The 24,813-nt window shown below is 39.2% G+C and overlaps 1 long non-coding RNA gene across 1 annotated transcript in view; it reads left to right on the top strand.

Annotated features, from left to right (window-relative positions):
* LOC129533204 (uncharacterized) overlaps positions 1-23,901 on the top strand; it is a 39,613-nt gene extending 15,712 nt beyond the window's left edge. Inside the window, exons 2-6 of the long non-coding RNA XR_008679286.2 lie at positions 1,974-2,170; positions 6,838-6,927; positions 7,118-7,332; positions 10,635-10,759; positions 23,806-23,901. This is a non-coding gene — a long non-coding RNA (uncharacterized lncRNA). The remainder of the gene's footprint in view (positions 1-1,973; positions 2,171-6,837; positions 6,928-7,117; positions 7,333-10,634; positions 10,760-23,805) is intronic.
* Positions 23,902-24,813: the final 912 nt, after the last annotated feature.

Raw genomic sequence — 24,813 nt, 5'->3', positions numbered from 1 at the left:
TATTTTTTTAAAGACGGGGTTTCACCATGTTGGCCAGGGTGGTCTCGATCTCCTGACCTTGTGATCCGCGTGCCTCAGCCTCCCAAAGTGCTGGGATTACAGGTGTGAGCCACTGCGCCTGGCCTAAAGGAACTTTTTATGTACTCTTTATGTATTCTTGATTCTAGTCACTTATCAATTAATTGTGTTACAAATTAATTCTTGCAGTTGGTAATTTGTTGTTTTACTTTCTTTAAGATGTCTTTAATGAGTAAAAACATCTTAAACGTCCTCTCAAATTTTTTATAATAAATAAGCATTTGTTTTAAAACAGGGAAAAATTTGTAAAATGTCCCAGGTGAAATATTTAATATACATTTCACTTTAAAAATGTGTGTGCGTGTGTGTGTTTATTTGCAAGGACATATACAACAATTTTGACATGTAGTATCAAAAATAAGGTTGTAAATATTATTAAATAGCTTCATACTTTCTGTGTATTTAATGTTATGCAATTAATATTTACTGTCTGGAAATTAATAATGAGATTACTGAAATTTTAGAAAAAAATTAAAATCTAGCAAAGTAAAAAAAAGACTGCTTTCTATATCAAAATAAGGTGATTCTGACACAGGCAAATAATTAGCTATATCTAATGCCTTATATAGTGAGGTCACGAACCATCATTTCAAGTATAAAACATGTAAATTGCCTTAATTTCTTAAAATACATAGCTCCAGAGAAGCCTTAAAAATAACATAATCATTGTCATTCGTTAGTATTATCATTATTGAATCAAAGAAGCTAAAGTTCAACACCAGGGCTTTATGATGAAAACCAACACAAAATAAATCACATCCACTACTTGAGCCCCACTGTGATGAGACTGAGTAGAACTTTTCCCAGAGCCAGATACACAGCTCTTTTTTTTTTTTTTTTTTTTTTTTTTTTTGAGGCGGAGTGTCGCTCTGTCGCCCAGGCTGGAGTGCAGTGGTGCGATCTCAGCTCACTGCAAGCTCCGCCTGCCAGGTTCACGCCATTCTCCTGGTGCAGCCTCCCGAGTAGCTGAGACTACAGGTGCTCGGCACCTCGCCCAGCTAATTTTTTGTATTTTTTTAGTAGAGACAGGGTTTCACCGTGTTGGCCAGGATGGTCTCGATCTCCTGACCTCGTGATCCACCCACCTCGACCTCCCAAAGTGCTGGGATTACAGGCGTGAGCCACTGCACCCAGCCAATACACAGCTTCCTAAAGGCCACAGTTAGGAAGCACACCTCTAAATTCATATTTGGAGAAACAAATGAATTTTTGAACAAATGAATTGGTAGGCTTAGAATTTCTGTCACCACTTAGGAGTATGATATGAAAATTTATAAGACTGATCACAACCCTTACATCACACGGTATTGGGAGAGGGTGTGTCAAAAACTAATTCAGTGCATATTAGAACACACTGAGTTCAGGATTTATTAGAACTTCACATGCTGGCCCTCACTGATTTTGTTGCTAGAAGGATAATAACTATATTGCATGTTTAAAAAATATATAACCATTGTTGAAAAGAAAAGGTCAGGTAGGAGTTACAGATTTGAGTTGAAATTTCTTATATAGTAACAACTATTGCTTGTGTAATCCATCAAAGTTTTAAAATGACTCTCGACTTCGTAAAATCACTTCATACCCATGATAATCTTATGAAGCACAGAAGAATCATTAGTTCCAAGGAGGCAATCAAATCTCAGGAGGTGTACATTCCCAAAGAAACATAATGGGCAAGTGATAAAGCTAGGATCAACTCCAGATCATTTTTCTCCAAATTCAGTGTTCGTTTTTTCTATCCGATAATGGAACCTAGGAATATGGCCGATCAGTAATTGACTAAACTGCCAGGGATATCTATTTTTTCATTTCCTAGATGTAGTTGAGACATTAATCAGTTTTATAAGAGAAATGCATTCCATTATGAAATTATTAAATGAGCTCCCCTCTTCCAGGGACAAAAAGAAGGGAGCAGTTCAGCTACTTGAAGAAACCAAATGGTATGTTGAGGCAAATTAAAACCAGAGAGTCAGTTGGAGAAGCCCGAAGAGTAACCCAGGTGTCAAAATACAGACACGTCAGGAGAAAACAATGCCGGCCTCCTGCCAGGGATCTATCTTAACTAAGCATCCAATTATCTTTTGGCTGCAAGGTAAGTGGAGTCAGGGGAAAGGCAATGTCACCAGATTAAATGTGGGATGTCTGGTTTTGCGGAGCCAGCTGGGGCTGGGGTGAGGGAGGAAATGCAAGCTGCATGAGTAAAGACTTACAGTTGGTTGGGTCAGATGGTCTATGTAAGGAAGTGATGAATGATACAACTAAATACAGAAAGCAAAGGCCTTGAAAGATAGCAGGAGGGCCCTTGATAAAATATATTTTATGTGGTTTACAGCTTAAAAAAATAGAAGAACAAGCATCATTCCTTCATTTAGTTATTCATTGAATAAACATAAATCCACTGTTCGATGTTGGGAAATCAGAGATAAAAAACACTTATGTCAGCCAGGCGTGGTGGCTCACACCTACAGCAATTTGGGAGGCTGAGGCGGGCAGATAACTTGAGGTCAGGAGTTTGAGACCAGCCTGGCTAACATGGTGAAACCCTGTCTCTACTAAAAATACAAAAGTTAGCAGGGCATGGTGGCAGGTGTCTGGTAATCCCAGCTACTCAGGAGGCCGAGGCAGGAGAATGGCTTGAACCCGGAAAGCAGAGGTTGCAGTGAGCTGAGAATGCACCACTGTACGCCAGCCTGGGTGACAGAGTGAGACTCTGTCTCAAACAAACAAACAAAAAGAAACAAAAACACAAATACAAAAACAAAACAAAACAAAAAACACTTATGTGATCCTGAGAGAGTTCCCAGTTTATGTGTAGTTGAGGAACCACATAAACAAAAACATTATAATGCACTGGGATGAGTGCAATAACAGCAGGTTGTGGAAGCACCCATGAAGGCTTGCAGAAAGAGCTGATGTGTGAGCTGAGCCTTGAAGGGTGTCTAGGAGTTAGCAATGGGAAGAGAGTGGAAAGGATGCTCTCCTGGAAAGGGAATAGCAACCAAAAGACCCTGCATATGAGCAAGGCGGCCAAGCAAAAAGTCAGCACCACGAGGGGATGAAGAGGCAAACACACAAATCACTGGAGTTAGGAAAGTGCCTGTGAATAGGGATCAGATTTGCTGCAAGCTTCTTGTCAGCCACAGAAGAAAGAGGAGTGTGACAAAGTTGCATCATCCTCATCGTCAGAAAGGGTGAGCACTAGCTTCTTGTGGACCCCAAATCCACACAGGCTTTTGATTAGGAAATACAGAGTTAAAAATGAACAATATTTTTTAAAGGCAACAAGCTGCTAATGAATAAGCAATTATATCACCCCAAATCAGTTGGTATCATCGGAAAGGGGCACATTTGGCTTAAACCCAGATTACAAAATATCAGAGGGAAAGAACCCAAAAAGCTTCAGGTTTCATCCAATCTAGAGAGTGAGTGACCAATTTAGTGGCTTTAATTTCTGGGGCTGCAGGAATTCCATTGACCCAACTATATTTCTTCTAAATAACATCAGAAACCCCAATATAAAAACACAAAAGTGACAATGTCTTCAAGAAAATAAAGTAAGACCCATAAATTTTACACCTTGCTCAGACACCAAAAAAAAAAAAAAAATCAGAAAAACATTTTTGAATGTGTAGATCTTATGAATTTTTCTTGAAGAAACCACTGAAATATAATGTTTAGTCAACAAAGAGATGACTGGAGAATCCGTAGCAAAAAAAAAAGAAAAAAAAAAAACACCCTGTTAGGATTATACTGAGAAGTAGAATAAAGACTGAATGAATAAGAAAATTTTAGCTACAAAACATAACACAAATTCTACATATATGACCAATGTAGAAATTATATAAATTATAATAGTTGAGAGAGAAGGATGAGAAAAAAATGAAGGCAGTATAAGTGTGTTCTTATGTTCTTATCCTTTATAACCAGGAGTAAAAAGATATCATTTAAACATGATAATTTATGGAAAGTCATTCAACTAAAATTGGTGAGTAGGGCAAGGGAAGATGTGGACATGTATCAATTTTATCACTGTTATAGAAATTCAATTGATACTGTCTAAAGAAAGACATCATTAAGTGAATTATGTTATTATAATTATAAAGAACTTATCCAGAAGATATACATAAATCTTCCAAATGATGAGAAGAAACACAACACATGCTGTATAGTGAAAATTTTTTTTAAAGTCAAGAAAATATATATGAACAGAAAGCAAAACATGATGCCAATATTAAATGTATCTGACGTGTCAATAACTATAAATGGCTTAACTACTATATTTTAAAAATACATCTGGATTTGGCCAGGCACAGTGGCTCACGCCTGTAATCCCAGCACTTTGGGAGGCCAAGGCAGGCGGATCACGAAGTCAGGAGTTCGAGACCAGCCTGGTCAACATGGTGAAACCTCGTCTCTACTAAAGGTACAAAAAAATTAGCTGGACTTAGTGGCACGTGCCTGTAATCCCAGCTAATTGGGAGGCTGAGGCAGGAGAATTGCTTGAACCCAGGAGGCGGAGGTCCCAGTGAGCTGAGACTGTGCCATTGCACTCCAGCGTGGGCAACAGGGCGAGACTCCATCTCAAAAAAAAAAAAAATTCTGGATTTTACAAAGCAAAATCCTATTATATGCTGAGAAAAAAGACTCATTTAAAGCAAAGAGTGGTTGAAAATATAAGAATTAGGAAAGACATACCAGGAAAAAAAATGGTTAAGTAAAAATAAGAGCAGAAAGTAATGCATGTAAACAATTGTTGAACTAAAAAAAACTGTTTTTTTTTGTTTTGTTTTGTTTTTTTCTCAGACAGAGTCTCACTCTGTCCCTCAGGCTAGAGTGCAGTGGCACCATCTCAGCTCACTGCAACCTCCACCTCCCAAGTTCAAGCAATTATCCTGCCTCAGCCTCCTGAGTAGCTAGGATTACAGGTGTGCACCACCATGCCTGGCTAATTTTTGTATTTTTAGTAGAGACAGGGTTTCACCATGTTGGCCAGGCTGGTCTCAAACTCCTGACCTCAAGTGATCCACCCACCTCAGCCTCCCAAAGTGCTGGGATTACAGGCGTGAGCCACCGCGGCCAGCCAAAATAAACTGTTTTTAAGGGAGGAAGAATAAATAGATAAACTCTGTTGGATAATCAACTCAGGAAAAACAGAGAGAACATACAGATTAGATCATAAGAGCCAGACCACTACTGACAAAGGAAATTGAAAATATGAGACTACTTTGCTTTTTGCAAATAGATTGGAAAGCAGAATAAAATGAGTAATGATAATGAATGATTATCTAGGAATACATAGATTACTAAAACTGACCCTATAAGAAATAAAACATCCGAAAAGATAAAATTCCCTAAGTTGCTCATGTTTGCATTCACACACACAGACCCATAAACATTGAGAGCAGAACTGGATTCCAGTTTTTAAGGTCTCAATACTTAAAAAATTTTGTTATTCTCTTCATAAATAAGTATAAAAATATTGAAATAAAAATAGCAAAGTGAGGCTGGGTGCAGTGGCTCATGCTTGTAATCCCAGCACTTTGGGAGGCCGAGGCGGGCGGATCACCTGAGGTCAGGAGTTCAAAACCAGCCTGGTCAACATGATGAAACCCCGTCTCTACTAGAAATACAGAAAATTAGCCGGGCATGGTGATGTGTGCCTGTGCCTGTAATCCCAGCTAGTCAGGAGGCTGAGGCAGGAGAATTGCTTGAACGTGGGAGGCAGAGGTTGCAGTGAGCCAAGATCACACCACTGCACTCCAGCTTGGGTGACAGAGCAAGACTCTGTCTCAAAAAAAAAAGCAAAGTTAATGTTTATTTGGAAAGAAGATATAAAAAAGGATAAATTACAAACAAAATGGTAAACCCAAATGCAAATATTGCAAAGCTCAGGTAAATAACATAGTATTTTTATTAAACAATACATCCATACTATACTTTTGCAACAGTTTTTGGCAGCATACTTTGTTATCTCTTCATATAATAATGCCTTTTGAGCATCATTTTCTATAGAAAGATGAGAAAGGCAATTTGGTCTTCCTCTAGCGATATTAATTAAAAATTTTTAATTATTGCCTCCTACAGTTTTTTTTTTTAGCTTCACAACTCATTACTGATAATATAAAAGTATTTTAGGATTATTGGCAAGTTTGGGAAAACCATTGTATTTTTTCCTATATGAGATATGTATTTTCAGGTATTTTAAGTTTTCTTATGCAATGACTAATCTTAATTACTGTTTGAATTTATATCACTCATTTCCTAGAGCAATTTAAAACATTTTAAAATTTCTTCTATGTTGCATTGAACTACATAACTGTGTGATCAAATTACTCATAAGCAGCATGCATTGACATATTGATAAATATGTGTGATTTTGTCACTGGAATACTTGTTTATTCAGGCTCTTTCAGTTTTGGGTAGTAATTTGGCACGCCATTTGTCTGGAATCTCTCAACTTTGCTAAGGTGCAATTCAATAGATAGGGACACAAAAGCAGACAAACAACATTCTACTTCACATACAGATGTATTTGCTGTTTTGAGTATTGCTGCAGATTTGTGCCATACATAGGAGAATTTTAAGTTCTATTTTGTGCAGCTTGATTTTTTTAAAGTGTGATGCTTTTTAAAGTGAATATGCTACATTATTGAGGATTTTTCTTTCAGGAGTAATCTTCCATTTTGACTGGTATTGACTGAAAACAAGTTCTTTGCTTACACATTTACACGTATAGCAATTGGAATTTTTTTTTTACAGACTACGTTCTGATTCCCTATACTTCAAACTTGGTTTCTTCTTCACCCTGGATACTTGCAGAGCCGGGCACCACTCATGTGATAATGCCAGGTGAGGAAATACCCTGGGGAGTAGGAGTACTCTGGAAGCCAAGACTGCACACCAAATCTGGCAACAATAAATAACAAAACACAGAAGCTGGTTGACTGTGGTTGATTGAAAACCATAGTGTGTGTGCATGTGTGTTGTATCCTGTTAAAATCAAACTAAATGTACATCGAACTCAACTTTCCTATTGCAGGCTGGATTCTCTAGAAGCAGATGCTGGGAGGCTATTTGGGGTACAAGGTGTTCCTTAGGAATCAACAGCTGTGTTGGGAAGGAGAGGACACAGGATCGCACAAAGGAAGACATCAACAGTGCTGTAGAGAGCCCTCCAGAGGGTAGCATTTGTCAGAGTGTTCTCCACTGGGCTGAAACACCTGGGCATTCATGTTCTTCTCACTCAATCACCAGGTAAGAGGGGCTGCCCTGGCAAGGGTAACATGGTCAGCAGGGAGGCTCTCCCCAAAGGAGCCGGCAGCTGCAGACTGCCGAGCACACTTTCTGCAGGTGAGATGCAAGTTCTTTCTTAAAGGAGGATTTGAGCGGCCTAGTTGCAAGTCTATCACTTTCCCTTTAGCCAGACCCCCAAAAATGTCTGCAGTCCCTCCAACACCACCTGACAGAAACAGAAGGCTAACTTAGAAATTAGCATGGAGATAGTGGCCTAAGCCAATTGTGACTAAAACATCTCACTTTACAGATTTCACAAAAGCATATGATCATGTGGACAAATTGCTAGGGCCCTTTCAGGGACTTATTAGGGTCCCATGCAAGGGGCCCTGAAGCTTAAGCTCACTAGCATCCACTAAACCTGGGAGTATAGTCAAAGTATTACATCCCCCAGAGCAATCACCCCAGATGCTTTCACAGAATAATTCCACCAAACCTTTAAGGACGAGGCTAATCCAATGTGACTTAAACTGTTCCAGAACACAGAAGTATAAAGCAGTTTTTGAAATTCTCCTTTTTGAACTTAGCATAATATTGAACCTAAACCATATATAAAGAGAAAAAAAAAGTAAATTGCAGAACAAACTAATTTACCTGTATTGATAACAAACCGAATCCAGAATGCATTAAATAAGTAATACTATAATCAAGGGGGTCTTAATCCCAGGGTGTTGAAATGTTAGGGAATCCATCCGTGTAATTCATCAGAGAAACTGATCAAAAGAAAAAATTATATAATTATTTCTAAAGTTACTGAAAAGATATTGGATAAAATTCAATAGTTCACCTTAATAAAACTTTAATTAATAAAAAGAGAAATGCTTATTTATATGACATACAACTATATGAATATGTATTTTAAGTGTACCTTAACCTGAAAATCAACATTATGCCTAATGAAGAAACAATAGACTCATTAAATTCAATTTCAACAGAATTTTTTGGGGGGATCTAGGTAAGTTGAGTATAAAATTAATATGGAAATTAGGCAAGCAGAGAGAGCTGAAAAATGCTAGAAAAGAATAACGATTAAGGGAATCTAGGTTTTCCATTTATTAAAACATGTTATACATCTACACTAATTAAAGCAGTGTAGTATTGCTATATGCATGCACAGATGGGTCAGTGAAATATACCAGAAAGTGCAGAATATAAATGCAAATACATATGAGAACTTAATATATGAAAAAGGGATAAAGCCAACTTCAAAAAATGGAGTTGGGAAAATGGGGTAGCCATCTGAAAAAAATACATATCTTGCTGGCTCCTGACCTCACCCACACTTGAAAATAAGCTCCATATTTTTAAAAGATTCAATATAAATTGAAACCATAAAATACTAGAAGAAAATATGGAAGAATTTTTTAATATTAATCTTGGAGAAAGGAAGTCATTTCCTAGAACACAAAACCAACATGAAACATAAATTTAACCACATAAATGTAAAAATAGAATTCCGCAAAGAAAAAAATAAGCATAAATTCAAAGACAAAACACAAAGTAGGAGCAAATATTTGCAACTCAGACTGCAAATATAGAAATCATCTATCTAATAGAGAAAATCTACAAATCAACATAAAAAAAGATAAAAACACCTAAAAGAAAAATAGGCAAAACAGTTTATAAAATAGGAAATACAAATGGTTTTTACACATATAAAAAGATGCTCAGCCTAATAGTAAAATAAATGCATACTAGAAGTACAATGAGGTATCACCTTTTGCCTATCAAATTGGTAAAGTTAAGAACATTTAATAACATTCTGTGCCAGCATGGTGTGGGGAAATAGAAACTCTCCCGTAATGGGAAAGTCATCTGTACAGCCTCCTTGGAGGGCAATTTGACAATATTGATTGACTTCACAAATGTCTGTCTCCTTTAATCCAGCAATTCTACTTCTAGAAATTTATCCTCTTAATACAAAATGGTTAAATATCTACATTTGTGTATGGTCCAATGTAACACTTGAAAATGATCAAAGTAATGAGTGTACAAAGAAATCATACAATAGAAATAAGCAAAGTGTCCATCATTAGGGGATTAGATAAATATGTTATGGTACATCCTTTCAGTGGAAGACCGTGCGGATACGTCTTTTTAAATAAAGTATTTTCATTTATACTGGTATGAAATGATTCCATGTTATATTACTTAGTTAGCAAAATAGTATGCATAGTATGGTTTCATTTGAGTAAAATGTAAAAAAGAATACCTTCATGTATATTTTCCTGTATATGCAAAAAGTTTCCCATGCATGATACATAAAGAAATTGTTATATTGGTTGCCTTTAGGAAGGAAATCTAGGTAGTTGGGAGCAGAGATGCAGAGATACTCTTCTAACTTTTGCAAAAAGTATTGCAAATAAAGAAATATGCTAAGACATGAACCTTGGTAATATGAAAATTTGACTTTTGGTTATATAGACATAGAGTAGTTACACTGGATGCTAAACATAGTTCTGAGTGTCAGGTGGCAGCAGAAAACAAAATGGACACATTCCCTGCCCTCTAGTGATGATATTCTAATAGGGGTAGAAAGACAGTACATGAAGAAGCTTATAAACACCAAGAGGTAATAAATGCCATGAATGGAAATAGAAAGGAAATATACACGGTGGTCAGACAAGGTCGCTGTAGTAAGAAGGTGGAGCAAAAGCCTCAAGGAGGTTAGGGTTCTGATATGGTTTGGCTCTGTGTCCCCATCCAAATCTCATCTCAAATTGTAATCTCCATGTGTCGAGGGAAGGAACTGGTGGGAGGTGATTGGATCATGGGGACAGTTTCCCCTGTGCTGTTCTTGTGATAGTGAGTGAGTTCTCATAAGATCTAATGGTTTAAAAGTGTGTGGCTTCCTTCACTCTCTCTCTCCTGCCACCTTGTGAAGAAGGTACTTGCTTCTCCTTCACCTTCTGGCATGATTATGTTTCCTGAGGCCTCCCCAGCCATGCAGAGCAGTGAGTCAATTAAACTTCTTTTCTTTATAAATGACCCAGTCTCAGGCGTGTCTTTATAGCACTGTGAGAATGGATTAACCCCGGTGCCATCAGAATCCATGCGGGGAAGGTCCTTCCAGACAGAGAGAAAGCAAATGCTAAAGCCCTGAAGCATGAGTCCCAGGAGTGTTTGAGAAACAGCAGAGACCAGTGGGGCTGGAGAGGCTAATGGGGGTGATAGGAGCTCAGAGCAGAATGTTGATGGGAGGAAATCATGTTGGCCTCTAGGCCAGAGTAAGGATATTAAATTAATAGTCATTTCCACTCCAGTTTCAGCTCTCAAAAAGAAACAAAGTTTGATGGTGAACAAAATGCAAAGATCAGGAGGACCCAGAGCCCAGAAAGGAATATAGAGGGGGAATCCCTGGGAAGAGAAGAGGGCACGGCGCTGAGAGGTAAGGGTTGAGAGCAATGAGCTTTGCTGTATCTTTTGAAAACTGACCGGAGCGCTTGAAGATGGTCAAAGAGAGCCTTAGGCCAGGACTCAAATGTTTAAATGGCACTTAAATGAACATGGAATATGTATATTCACACTGAAATCAGCCCCTACATAATCAGTTGGCTTTTACATCATCTTTTCTAGAAGTAAACATTTTTAACTAACAAACAGATCATTGATGCTTACCTCCTCCAGATAAGCACTGGGGCTCTTTATTGATTTTGAGAGTCTCACTCAGCTGAACACATATTGTAAACCCTTTTATAGATCCTAAGTGTTTATTGGATAAGGACTGGGAACTTTTCAAATATATTATCAGCAGTCTTATGAGAAGTCTTTCTGAAGTTTGCTAACTTGTAGCCATGGGTCTCTCCTGTGCTGAACAATGAAATGTCTTATCTTCCCTACATATGTGTCTTGAGGCTCTTTCACTCATGTGGAAAACAAGGCAACTATTGGAGGGATATTGGATTAAACTCAGGTGTAAAAGGAAACTTCTAAAATTTTTCATTAAGGAATTGCACTGTGGTGTGCATGAGCCCTTGGAATCACTCTTTTTCAATGCAATTCTTATAAACAGCAAAGACTTCTTTTTTCAAATGGGTGAAGTTTATAGGAGAATAAATTGACTCAGTGTAAGATTAAACTTTCTGACATAACACTTCAACAATGGGACATGATGCTTTGAAAAGTAGAGACTATTCAAAAAGAATGCAACGACCACTTTCCAGAGATGTTAAAGAAGGAATTCATGAGTAGGTAGGATTTTGGATGAAATACTTTTAGGTTTCTTCCAACTCTGAGCTGCTATGACTTTGTCATTCTATAATTCTACCTTTGCTTTTGCATTTCTGTATTTAGTATTTTCTCAGATCTGTCTGGATCTTACTCAGGGAGACAGAACTAACTAAAAATTTCATTCCTGATGGGATGGTCTGCGGAATTACAGGCAGGTTATCTCTCCAGGCTCTTCCAAGCTAGCATAGCTAGAATAAGAATCTGGATTCCAGACAAAGGAGAATATAACAGAGTGTCTTAGACTGAGCTTGCCAGAAGCAAGGCCTGAGATAAGGAAGCATTCCTAGGAGATAGTAGTAAGAGAGGCAGGAAGCAGGACAGGAAATGGGCAGAAGCCAAGCCAGAGTCCCAGACTCAATCTGATCCCACAGGGACCTCTGGAGTGTAAACTACATTTCAGAGTTTACCCCAACTTAAGCCGAGGATACTGGGCTTCCATATTCCCACACCAGTCAGTCATTGACTAAGATATTAACACGTAGGCTTTCTGTGCTCATGGGGAAGAAGGCTTCAGTAACATAAGAGAAGACCCAACAAAGAGAGCTGCAGAAGCAAAAACACACAACATTCTGGGGAAGGACTCACAGTAAAGTTAAAAGGGATCCAAGGTGGACTTGAGCAGAATGCTAACAGTGTCCCCCTCAAAAGTCATAGCAAATAATACACAAAGCAACTTCACGTCCAAATCCTAAGACCATAAAAATGGTTAGAAACAAATGTAACAAAAGTAAGTTCAGATACTGAGTATAAAATAGGTGCAAGTAGTTCCTTCAGGGTTGCAGAAGTTAATTTTGAGAGAGCAATGGAAGTTTAAATTGATGTAGTGTATTAGCCGGGATTCTGCAGAGAAACAGAACCAGTAAGATATATACATATTAAATATATATATATATATAACATACACATATTACATGAGTATGTATTATGTAATATGTACATACATATATACATATATTACATATGTATATTATACATGTAATATATATCTTTTAATATATTGTATATGTGGAGACAGAGAAAGAGATTTATTTTAAGGACTTGGCTCATGTGATTGTGGGGGCTGGCAAATCCCAAATTTGTAGAGGAAGCTGGCAGCTGAAAACACAGGAAGGAATTGATGTTGCAGTCTTGAGGCAGAATTTCTTTTCTGGAAAACCTTAGTTTTTGCTCTTAAAGCCTTCAACTGATTGGATTAGACTCAGCTACATTATCTTTACTTAAGGTCAATGATTGTAGGTGTTAACCACATCTACCATGTACCTTCAAGGCAAACATCTAGATTAGTGTTTGGTTAAACTACTGGATACTATAGCCTGGCCAAGATGACACAGCATATTAACCATCAAATAGAATATTCTGCATACCACTGAGGGTCTTTCTAAAAGTAAAATAAATTTTGTGGATCTGAGCAATACATGCTAGAATCAGGGAATGTCTTTCAGCCAAGTTTTCTGGTTCCCAACTACTCATATTCTTGTGTGGACGAGGATCCTAAGTTACTCATCTGCTAACCCACACTTGGGTTACGAATCTCATCACAAAGCTTGGCTTCAAGCATGACATTTACTAAATGAACCACCTGATGTTATGTTTAAGTTGTGGAGTAAAGAACAAATTCATTAATGAGAACCCTGTTTAGAGTTCTTTTGGAATGAATAATCATCTCTTGGTTCCAGGAAGAGCTTGTGCCCATCTGTAAATTGTCATTATGTGAAAACATTGACTGAGAGGGAGGCTGCTGGGGAACAGAACCTGCAAATCATGGGGACTTGTGAACATTGTCTTCTTTTCCTTACTGCCTGTCAGGCATTGTTATGATGAATAACACACAAATGATAGCTATAGTTGACAATAGAAAGTAAGCTCTGACTTTAGGTTGATGGGTCTCATTTTTTTCACCCAACACGGTTGAAGGATATAACTCCCCCCCATTAGCAACAGAGGTGCTTTACAGAGGTGATGATGGAAATATCACCCACTTGAATCTCAGTGTAGAGGGAAAAAGGGAGTTACACAGCATGGTTCTGCTCTGTTTCTTCAGTGTATACTGCCATTGAGAATCATCCTTCCCAGTAACAAAATTGTGCTTTGCAAGTTCCATATATGTGTTTTGAGTAGAATTGAATCTGGTAGAACTTCTATTTAAGATTGGACAGGCAGGCAAGATAAGCTTTAAGATTCCTTTTGTTGATTCAGTAACACAAGCCCTGTGAAGTGAATTACAAATGGTGTTCTCATTAGTGAATTTGTTCTTAGAAATCTTGAGTCAAACAGTAGCTTCTGTAAGACTCTATATAGTTTATCAATGGCCACAATAATGCTGTATGACAGCCAGAGATTCTCTGTGGCAAATAACAGTAAACAAATTTCTGGTTTTTGAGTTTTCAGAGTTCAGCTGATCTGAACTGGGCTTAGCTGATTTTGGCTGGGTTTGCTTATGTGTCTACAGACAGTTACAGGTCAGCTAGATGCCTCTACTGATCTTGGCTGGGCTCACTCTGAGTTCCAGAGTTGGATGGCTGTTGGCTGATCTTGGTTGGCCCTATCTGAGATAAGTGAGGCAACTCAGTTCTGCTCCATGTGTCTCCTCCTCTAGTGGGCTAGCCCAAGCATGTTCTCATGGCAGTTGCATAAGTTCAAGAAGATTTCCTAAGGCTTAAGCTCAAAACTGGTCATGGTCACTTCTGCTGCCTTCTATTGGCCTTAGCAAGTTACAATGCCAACCATATTCAATTTTGGGCGAAATACACTTTATCTCTCTGTAATGAGTAGGACTGCAAAATTATGTGGCAAAGGGAATGATTTACATTGAGGGATGAGAAAAGGAGCCATTATTACAATCAGTCTACCATGGATTCTAAATTATTAGCATGAAATCAAATTCTAGTAACCATATCTCACTGTCTACTCACGTCGGCTGGCTGTCATCCCTAGTAATATGTCAGAAATGAAATATCAGGAATGATTTTTCTTTGTCTGGAGAACTCTGACATTTCAAGGGGAACTGTACCAGCCAGTGTTGGCCCAAACTCAGCTGACCCCCTGCAATATCGAGCATAAGACTGAAATACACAAAGGCCTCCCCTCCCCTCCCCTCTCCTCCCTTCCCTTCCCTTCTCTCCTCTCTCCTCTCCTCTGCTCTCCTCTCCCCTCCCCTCCCCTCCCCTCCCCTCCCCTCCCCTCCCCTCCCCTCCCCTCCTCTCCTCTCCTCTCCTTTTAGGTCATAGGATGTCCTGCCTCAGTGTATTCTCTCATTACTTACATGTTATTAATATCATATTATAATTACTAGGATAATCTCCAGGCTTTGCAATTGCCTGGTACTCCATAACTGCTCGGTAAATATAGGCTATTATCATTATAGTGCAGATATTCAGAATAAGGTGTTGTATTTTTGGAACAGGTCCAAAGTTTCTTGGTTAGTAAAATATAAAAAATGGCCTCATTATAAGCCCGCCTGACCCATTAAGAACGATCTCCCAGGACAACCTTCTAAAATGCCAGGATAGGTGCTCCACTGTAAGAGTAACCTATTAGGAACATGAGTCCAACATTCATTCTTTAGCAGTGAGATCTATGCCATGCATTTGTTACTGTTCATTTTATTCACTGTAGCTCCATCAATTTGTTGTACAATGTAATTTTCTCATGGAACTCCATTAAAGGTGGGAAGAGGGTGCATTAAACAAAACAAGAACCTCTAATTTTTTTAGCCATCAGGCATTAATTTATCAATGCTCACGTACATAATTAATGGTCTCACACAGCTTGTGACAGCTGGTTTGCTGCAGCCAAAACCCAACCTTACTAAGTTAAGATTTGGAGGTATGCCACAAGAGCCTAGTTAAACCTGTCATGAACTCCTCATTTGATATTTTAATAGGCTTTCCTGGCATGGGACCCAATTGCCTGGGCTCACTCCCCTTTCAGTCTAAAAGGCGTGAGTTCAGCTTCATCACTCTACATATCCTCATCTTGTCTCAAACACTTGGAGAATGGGGCTTTGAAAAGGTCAAATCCACATAGAAGAGAAGTTTATGCAAAAGCTCAAATAAAAACAAGATGAACGTGCATACAGACAACATTTAGTACTGGCAGCCCATAAAACAAAACCATGTTGCTAACATGTCCAAATATCAACAAGTCCTTTTCCCAAAACATACTGAAGAATAAAGGATTTGAAATAACAGTTCAGGGTACAGTTGGCGTCATCTCACAGTTTGTAAGTTTGGCACTATTGATCTACAAAAAAACTGTAGAGAATTCTAATATGTTGAGCCTCTTCTCTATGTTGTATCCCACATCAATGATTTTATCTGTTTCTTGCAAACATTTATTTGCAAAGTTGTGATTTTGCAAGGGTGTGACTGATCCGAGGACACATGATTGATGACAGGCAGAGCCAGACTTAGAAGCTGAGTGCCTAATTCCAAGGCAAGTCTTTGCCACAGTATGCAGATGAGTAATTTAGCTTACATGAGGTATTTAGAATCTAATAGGTTCTTTATGTTCATGTTGATGGCAAATGGTGCTTCAAACACATATCTACATAAGTATTATTCCTTTGTTGCATACTATCAGATGGGGGAAGTCAGCGTACAAATTCATCAGTGAATTCTCTCTGGAATCAGCTGCTCTGTGGGCTCCTTTTGGATAAGGAAACAAGCCAGGCAGAGGTAGTCTTTCCAATTCCTCCAAGTGCTTCATCCAGTACTTCTTCTTTGCCAGCAACTACATGAGGCACTTTTTGTAGGGGACCCTACTTTCATCTTCATGACAACACTTGGAGATAATTATTGGTACCCTCGATATTACATATTTTGAAATTGAGACTCAGAGATGTGAAGTAACTTGTTCAAGGACACACAGCTAATAATTAGCTATTCTAGCACTGAACTCAGTTCTGTCTGACCCTGAAGCCCATGCTGTTTTGATTTTGTTCATTTTCTACTAATTTCTTATGTGGCTAAGATGCATGTCATGATCTTGCCTATTTATTAAGAAAAGGCACCTAGAAGCAACATCAGAGAGTGAGTTTCTTTTATCAGAAACAAATCTCCTGGCAATTTTGGAATTAGCCAGAAAGGGTTCAGATTGCCTGAGTGGGGCTGTGGAAATATGGTTTGGCGTTGGGACTAAGGGTAGGGAATGAGGGAGGTAGGGAGACAGAGGAGCTTAATGAAGAGGGTACTGGGAAGCCTCATCAGCCTTCTGTGAAGAATTATAATCTGGCTCTTAGCTTCCAGGGAACAGAGGTTCTAAATGGCCATGCTTTCAGTTTCCAAACTCAGGCAGTGGTGGACAAAGTGAGACCACAGTTAATGCTTCCACACCTGTAGCAACCAGTTCCCCACCCATCCCTTGCCCTCAAATCATCTCAGGTTGTCAATATCTGATAGAAAGTTCCATATCTAGGCACTCTGAGCCAGGGACTACTTCAAATGTACATCACTCACGACTTAGCAAATCCTATACCAAAGGCACATTGGAACTGCCTATGGTGGTGTAAATGCTCTGTAGCAGAGCCTACAGGTACCTGGATAGCTTTGGGATAATCAGTCTATTCTGAGCAGAAGATCAACTAGAAGTCAAGGAACTAGAGCTCCATCCTTGGAACTTTGGGGAAGAGGATCCTGGTTGGCAAGAGAGAGCTAGACAGGCTGTGGGGAGCACAGTAAACTGGATGGCATCTTGGCCAAGTCTCCGTTCTCAGTGGGACCTTAAATTTGGGCCAGGCATCAGCCTTTTTGTAAATTAGGAAAAAGGAACTTTTCTGGATGAATAATAGTGAAATGTGATCCTTCCTCTCCTCTAGGTAAATGTCAGCCTGAGTCATGTCTCACATGCAGTGAGGGATTTTGGCCCTGACTCACTCCCTAAGGCAGGCATATTTTGGCAGTGAATAAACTGCATCACTGTACCTGGTAACTCTGCCTGGATAGGAATAGGGAATAGAATCAGAATCTTTTTATATTATGAGATAATAATATAATAATGGTAGTAAAGTTTAAGTCTTTATAAGGATCAGAGAGAGAATCTAATCCGCTCTAACCTAAAATATAGTATAATAATGCCTGGTATGTAACAGGTGCTGGATCAAAGTTTGTTAGATAAATAAATCCCAAAGTGGGTCAATTTTGCAGCTTCCTTCTGAATAGTGCTTATAGAACCACTAAAAATAGTTTTCCATTTTCACGTTCTTGACTACTGAGGGTTCATTCTTTAGAGTACAAAGGTTTTCTATACAACTCAAAAGTTCTTCCACTGCTGTTAAGTTTTTTTCATCATTTATTGGTCCATCATCTAATCACTTTTCCTTTTTCTACTGATCTTACAATTTTATAAATCCATGACCATTTAGACTTCAGATGCCCATATCCAACAGCATCTACTAAAAGTCTCTCTTTAAGACTTCTTTATCAGGAGATAAGGAGATAAGGAAAGAGTGTCTTATGGTGTGATGTTGATGAACAAATGCTCATCTTTTCAAATGCTTAATACTTAAATATCTGAGTACTGTTGTCACATGCTGTTAGCAGTAACCTTCCTTTTCATTGTGTCATCAGCCTCCTAAGTGATCCTGGTTCCATGTCATGCAGTGATTTGCATGTGCTCCATGCTGTCTTCCTCTGCATCCAGGAAGCTCATCAGACCCTTTCCCTATACTACATCTTCTGTGGTTCTTACCCAAACTATTGCAATAGTCTCCTAACAGATCTTTTGCCACCAAATCATATGTCTCTAATTTATCTTCCAAACTGCCAGAAGGAGTTTCTTAAATTAAAATATTATCATAAAATTATGGACTGTTTCTCATGGCCTTAAGGGGATCAAGACACTCTTTACTTAATAAGTCCCTCCCTGTCTGGCTCTGTCTAACTTCACAACCTCATCACTAGCTGCTTCCCCCAACAGTCCATACCAAGCCTGATGAACATTGTACAGTTCTTTTCATTGTTTCAAGCCTCCCTGTCTTGCCTATTTAAAAAAAAATTCTTCGAGCATGACCATCCTTCTCCTGCCCAAATAGTAATCTATTCGTCCTTCAAGAAATGATGCAAGTGTTTCTGCTGGTTGATGATTTTTTTCAGCCCTTCTACTGCACCTAATCCCATTCTTACTATATTTGTTAAAGATGATGTTTATTCTGTGAGTTGCCATTATGTATGTATTTATTTTTTCCCTATTATACTTGAGTTTGTGGTGAGCAGAGGAGTGCAGAATATTTTTTTATTTATCCCTCCAGATCAACTCTCCACATGTTTCAACACTGATTTGTGTCCAGGACTATGTATAGACTATATCCGTAAGCTCTTTTGCTCCAGGCTTCCTAGAGATTTCAGCCAATGGGAGACACTGGGGGGAAATCTGAAGAAGGAAAGAAGTTTAGGTTGGAGTGTTTTTACCAGAGCTCTCAATTCCCCACTCCTAACTGGATTGTGTATTGGCTGTATTTGTGTTTCCCTACCAGAGGCCACAGCTTCTACCCAGTAGTTGGGCCTACTGTCTCTGAGATCCAGGAATCACTGACTCCACTCATGTTCAGGGCTAGGGTTGCTAACAGTGCCTCATTATTGATAGCACCAGGATAGAGCACCAACCTGTGCTATTGTTTGCACTTTTGAAAATGGTCGTTTCATCAAAGTCTTTTGAATTCGGAAGAATATATAGGCCATATGTTTCCTGCCAGGCCCCTGAAAGATACATGGACCATGCCATTTTTATCTTGGTATATCTTGAGTGGTATCACAAATCCTGAACACCTGGCAACTGCACTGCACAGTGGTTAAGAGCTCAGGCTTTGGAGTCAGACAAAACTTGTTCTTATCCCACTTCACTATTATGCAATCGTGGGTTAGTTACTCTAAGTCTCTGTTTCTTCAAGATACAATCGAAATAATAATAATAATAATAATAATGCTTATTCACAAATTTCTGAGGATTAAATGGGAAGATAGAGACAGATTGTTTATCACTGGGCTGGATGTAGTAAAGAATTTGACCTTACCCAAAAAGAGCTCTGGACCTTCTCCACAGCTCCTGGGAGGTAACCTCTAAACTCTTAAAATTTCTGGTACGAATGTCTTTGAAATTCATAGCTTGCCCTTGGCTCACACTTGATAATTCATTATTGTAGAAAATGACTCGTGGTAGGCCCCTCAAGCCACAGAAAACCAGCTTGACCTCCATGGAGGGGATGGCTGGAGCCTGAGTTCAACCACATGGGTAATCAACTAATCATGCCCAAGTAGTACAGTGCCAATAAAAGCTCTAGACCCCATGGCTCAGGTGAACTTTCCAGGTTCATCGAAGGCTTTGATGAACATTCAGAACACTTCCAGATTCTGTCCCATGCATCTCTTCCCTTGTGTGATTTTAATGTATCCTTTCCTTGTAATAAACTATAACAGAACACAATAGCTTTCAGTGAGTTCAGGGAGTCCTTCCAGCAAACTTTCCAAGCTGAGGGTAATTTGGGGATATCCCCAAACTTGCAGTTGGTGTTAGACACCTTGAGCAGACCTGGCAGTCTGAGGACTATGTCCGCAAATCTTATACATTGGCTAACTCTGGGCAGCATGGTATGTGGTGATCGCCCAATAAATTTTCCTACTGAATGTTGATTTAAGAAGAGAATAAAAGAATGATAGTGGGCAGTCAGCACACATACCACTTTCACAGTCTGGGGATCCCTGGTTGTGTCTGTGGGTCCCCTATACCATAAATCTGCTTTCAAGTTTTACTAACTTTATCAACGTTTCCTTTTGAGCCAGACTATCATATTTGATTTGGGTCCAAGTGGCACTGTTTTGGTTACAAGCTTAGAAAGCTGAAATGCAGTAAAAATAAAAAAGGTTAAAACTTCCAAATTGCAAGTTAAGAGAGATTTTTTTATCCCAGAAGGTTTATTTTAAACATTGTTTTAATAGAAATCAGTTGGATCCCACATACCGATAAGATGATCCTCTGAGACAGATTGACTCTACCATGTCAGAATGATTTTGGCAGGCTACGGAGTTCTTAATTCTTACTGTGTGAGAGGCCATGCCTCGGTCACACCTCCACTGTAGAAAGTCTCATTCTGGGGGCACAAAGGGTGACCAAGTGTCCTGGTTTGCCTGGGACTGAAGAAGTTTCCAGGATATGGGACTTTTAGTTTTATCTTTTGTTTTCTTTTTACATTTTTTTATTTCAATAGGTATTTGGGGAAAAGGGGGTGCTTGGTTACATGAATTAGTTCTTTAGTCATAATTTCTGAGATTTTGGTGCACCCATCACCCAAGCAGTGTACACTCTACCTAATGTGTAGTCTTTTATCCCTCCCCAGCCCCCACCCTTTCTCACAAATCCCCAAGTCCAATGTGTCATTCTTATGCCTTTGTGTCCTCATAGCTTAGCTCCTACGTATGAGTGAGAACATAGGACATTTGATTTTCCATTCCTGAGTTACTTCACTTAGAATAATAGTCTCCAAGTCTATCCAGGTTGCTGTGAATGCCATCATTTCATTCTTTTTTATGGCTGAATAGTATTCCATGTTATATATATATATGCCACATGTTCTTTATCCACTTGTTGATTGATGGGAATTTGGGCTGGTTCCACATTTTTGCAATTGCAAATTGTGCTGCTATAAACATGCATGTGTAAGTTCTTTTTTTTTTTTTTTTTTGATAATGACTTACTTTCCTCTGAGTAGATACCCAGTAGTGGGACTGCTAGATCAAATGGTAGTTCTACTTTTAGTTCTTTAAGGAATCTCTACACTGTTTTCCATAGTGATTGTACTATTTTACATTCCCACCAACAGTATAAAAGTGTTCCCTTTTCACTGCATCCACACCAACATCTATTATTTCTTGATTTTTTAATTATGGCCATTCTTGCAGGAGTGAGATGATATCACACTGTGGTTTTGATTTGTATTTCCCTGATACTTAGTGATATTGGGCATTTTTCCATAAGCCTGTTGGCCATTTGTATATCTTCTGAGAATTGTCTACTCATATCCTTTGCTCACTTTTTGATGAGATTGTTTGATTTTTTCTTGCTGATTTGTTGGAGTTGCTTGTAGATTCTGGATATTAGTCCTTTGTCGGATGTATAGATTATGAAGATTTTTTCCCACTCTGTGGATTGTCTGTTAACTCTGCTGCTTATTTCTTTTGCTGTGCAGAAGCTTTTTTGTTTAATTTAAATCCCATCTATTTATCTTTGTTTTCATTGCATTTGCTTTTGGGTTTTTGGTCATGAAGTTTTTGCTTAGGCCGATGTATAGAAGGGTTTTTCTGATGCTATCTTCTAGAATCTTTATGGTTTCAGGTCTTAGATTTAAGTCTTTAATCCATCTTAAGTTGATTTCTTTATAGGGTGAGATACTTTTAGTTTTAAAACTGTCACTTAAGGCTTTCCTGGGATGCAGGGCTTTCCATGCTAAAACTGGGAAAGTTCCAGGTAAACCGTGATGAGTTGGTTAGCCTAGGACCATGGGACCCCCACCTTCTGACCCCAGTAATTTAGTGTAGGCAAAGCTTCTAAGAGTAGCCAATTTCTGGATTGAGAGTTGCCTTTGAGATGGTTTGGCTTGAAAACTGCATCTGACTGGGAAAACCATGGCTAATGAGGCCAATTACATCTTCTCTTTGAGGGAATTAGAACTTAATTTGGAGAGAGTTGGCCAACTGCTGGCAAGATGAAAGGCAACAAAAGACACACAGAGTGAAGACACCAAGAGGTAAACCAAGTCACAATAATGGAGATCCAGGGGGTGATCCATGAACTCCTCTGATGGTGAGACATGGTGGAGCCAAAACATCTTTGGATTCTGAAAGGCCTGTTTTGAGGTTATGAATGATGGATCCGGAGCATATAAATAATATGGCTTTAAAGAAAGCGTGGGTACAGATGTGTAGAAATGCTAGATATGGCTGGTTGATGCCAATTGTGACTACTATAAGTCCTAGTTGGCTCGAAGTGGAGAAGGCTACAATTTTTTTGATGTTGTTTTGTGTAAGAGCACAGACTGCTGCAAACAGAGTAGTGGTGGCGCCTAGGCATAGTGTGAGGGTTTGGATTGTTGGGTTGTTTTCTGCCAAGGGGTGAAAGCAGATGAGTAGGAAGACTCCAGCTGTTCCCGTGTCCACGAAGCTCACTGTCTTTTCATGGTGTCGGGCTAAACTGTTGCGACTCCTGCTTTTTTATCTCCCCAAGCTCCCTTTTCATAAGCCTTTCATTTCTCAAGTGAAACTGAGCAAACTCTGTTCTAAAACAAAAGGCTAAGCAGATCATCTACCCTGGAAGTTATGGTGATTTGGGATATGGGGAGAAAAGAGTAATTAGAGGAAATAATGGAGAAAGTGAATTTAAAGTTGACACCACATGTGGCATTCTGTCTTTGAGTGAGTTTCTTTGGTTTTTATTTTGGGGAAGACATAGTAGGTGTATATAATTATGGGGGGCATGAGATTTTTTGATAAAGACATGCAATATGTAATAATCACATCAGGGTAAGTGGAGTATCGAGTGAGTTTTTTTGGCTCAATGAGAACAAGGGTATAAGAATGTATTTAGTGCCTAGTGGGTGTTGGGCACTTCACATAGTTTATTGCATTTAATTTAGTCTTGTTAACAAGATTATGAGGTACATTGATTGTCTCTTCCATACAAAAAAGCTTCATAGAGGTTGAACGACTTGACCTTGGCTCTCCATAAAAGGAATTTCAATTCTAGTTGGTATCAGTGCAAAGACATTAGACCCTGATGCTTCTTATTGCATATGGGAATTATTGAGTGACTCTGGACACTGACAGGGGTCTGTGGCAATGATTGAAATATCCTTTTGGAACTTGGGACACATATAGTGGATAGCAGAGTCCATGGTCCATCTGCTCACTGCCAGGACATTTTGCTTTCAGCCTTCTCTGTCTCTTTAATACATTACTGACCCTGGGCCCAATTGTCATGCAGTTACTTTCTTTAAAATTTTCAGGATACTTTCACAAATAGAGCTGATATGGTTTGGCTGTGTCCCCCCCAAATCTCTTCTTGAATTGTAACCCCCATAATCACCACATGTCGAGGGAGGAACCCAGTGGGAGGTGATTGGGTCATGGGGGCAGTTCCTCCCATGCTATTCTCGTGATTGTGAATGAGTTCTCATGAGATCTGATGGTTTTATAAGGCAGTTTTCCCTTCTCTTGCTAGCTCTCTCTTTCCTGCTACCATGTGAAGAAGGACTTTGCTTCCCCTTCACCTTCCACCATGACTGTAAGCTTCCTGAGGCATCTCCAGCCATGTGGAACAGTGAGTGAATCAAACCTCTTTTCTTTTTAAATTACCCGGTCTTGGACAGTTCTTTATAGCAGAATGAAAACAAACTAATACAAGAGTGACAGTTGATTGACTAAAAAGTATAGGCTCAGAAAATGAAACAACTTGCCCAAAGCCACACAGTGAGCTTCTGCCAGATTCATGGCAAGAATACCAGGAAATGAAGGGGAAGGTAGAAGGAGGTTCCCAGAAGAGCAAAGGGCTTAACTGGCACACAGACTTGGGATAGAATAGGAACGTCTAAGCCCAGTTGCCCATTAGCTGGCCGTGTGACTCACAGGCTGCTTGCTGTCTTTCTTTAGGCCTCTTTTGCCCCTTTCACCTATATGGAACTTGTTTCAGTAACAGGCACAAAATGGAGTCATTCACTACGCGCCTTGGCACTCACTGTGGTCTGAAGTTACAGGTCTCCTTCCCTCTCTCTACTCCTTCACACCATCCTGTATCTGGCTTTATCAGACTCACCATTCAAGTGTAACTGAGAAGCTGCCTCCTCCACGTCCCCTGGTCCCCAAATCTGGGTAAAATTTCCCTCTTAGATGCTTCTCTAGCATCCCGTGCTTCCCCCATCTCATTTATTGTAATACCTTATTAGTTCCCGTTTCCTTTACCAGGCAGCCAACAAAGATGACATTTGTCCTGTATGCCACTGCTGCTCCAGCATGCCTGGTACATAGTAGGCATGGAACAGATAATTGTGGAATAAATTAATTAATAAAGAGCCATGGAGCCACAAACAGTAACCAATCCCAAGATGCTTAGGAGCCAACCAAATGAAGGAACAACAACAGCAGTGCCTGCTTTCCGAGTGGCCAGTGGACACCAGGCATTCCTTTCCATCATGTTATTTAAATCCCTAATGGTTCTGCGAGGCAGGCATTC

This window comes from Gorilla gorilla, chromosome 3, assembly GCF_029281585.2.
Source record: "Gorilla gorilla gorilla isolate KB3781 chromosome 3, NHGRI_mGorGor1-v2.1_pri, whole genome shotgun sequence".
Lineage (NCBI taxonomy): Eukaryota > Metazoa > Chordata > Mammalia > Primates > Hominidae > Gorilla > Gorilla gorilla.
This window is presented reverse-complemented; position numbering and strand designations above follow the sequence as displayed.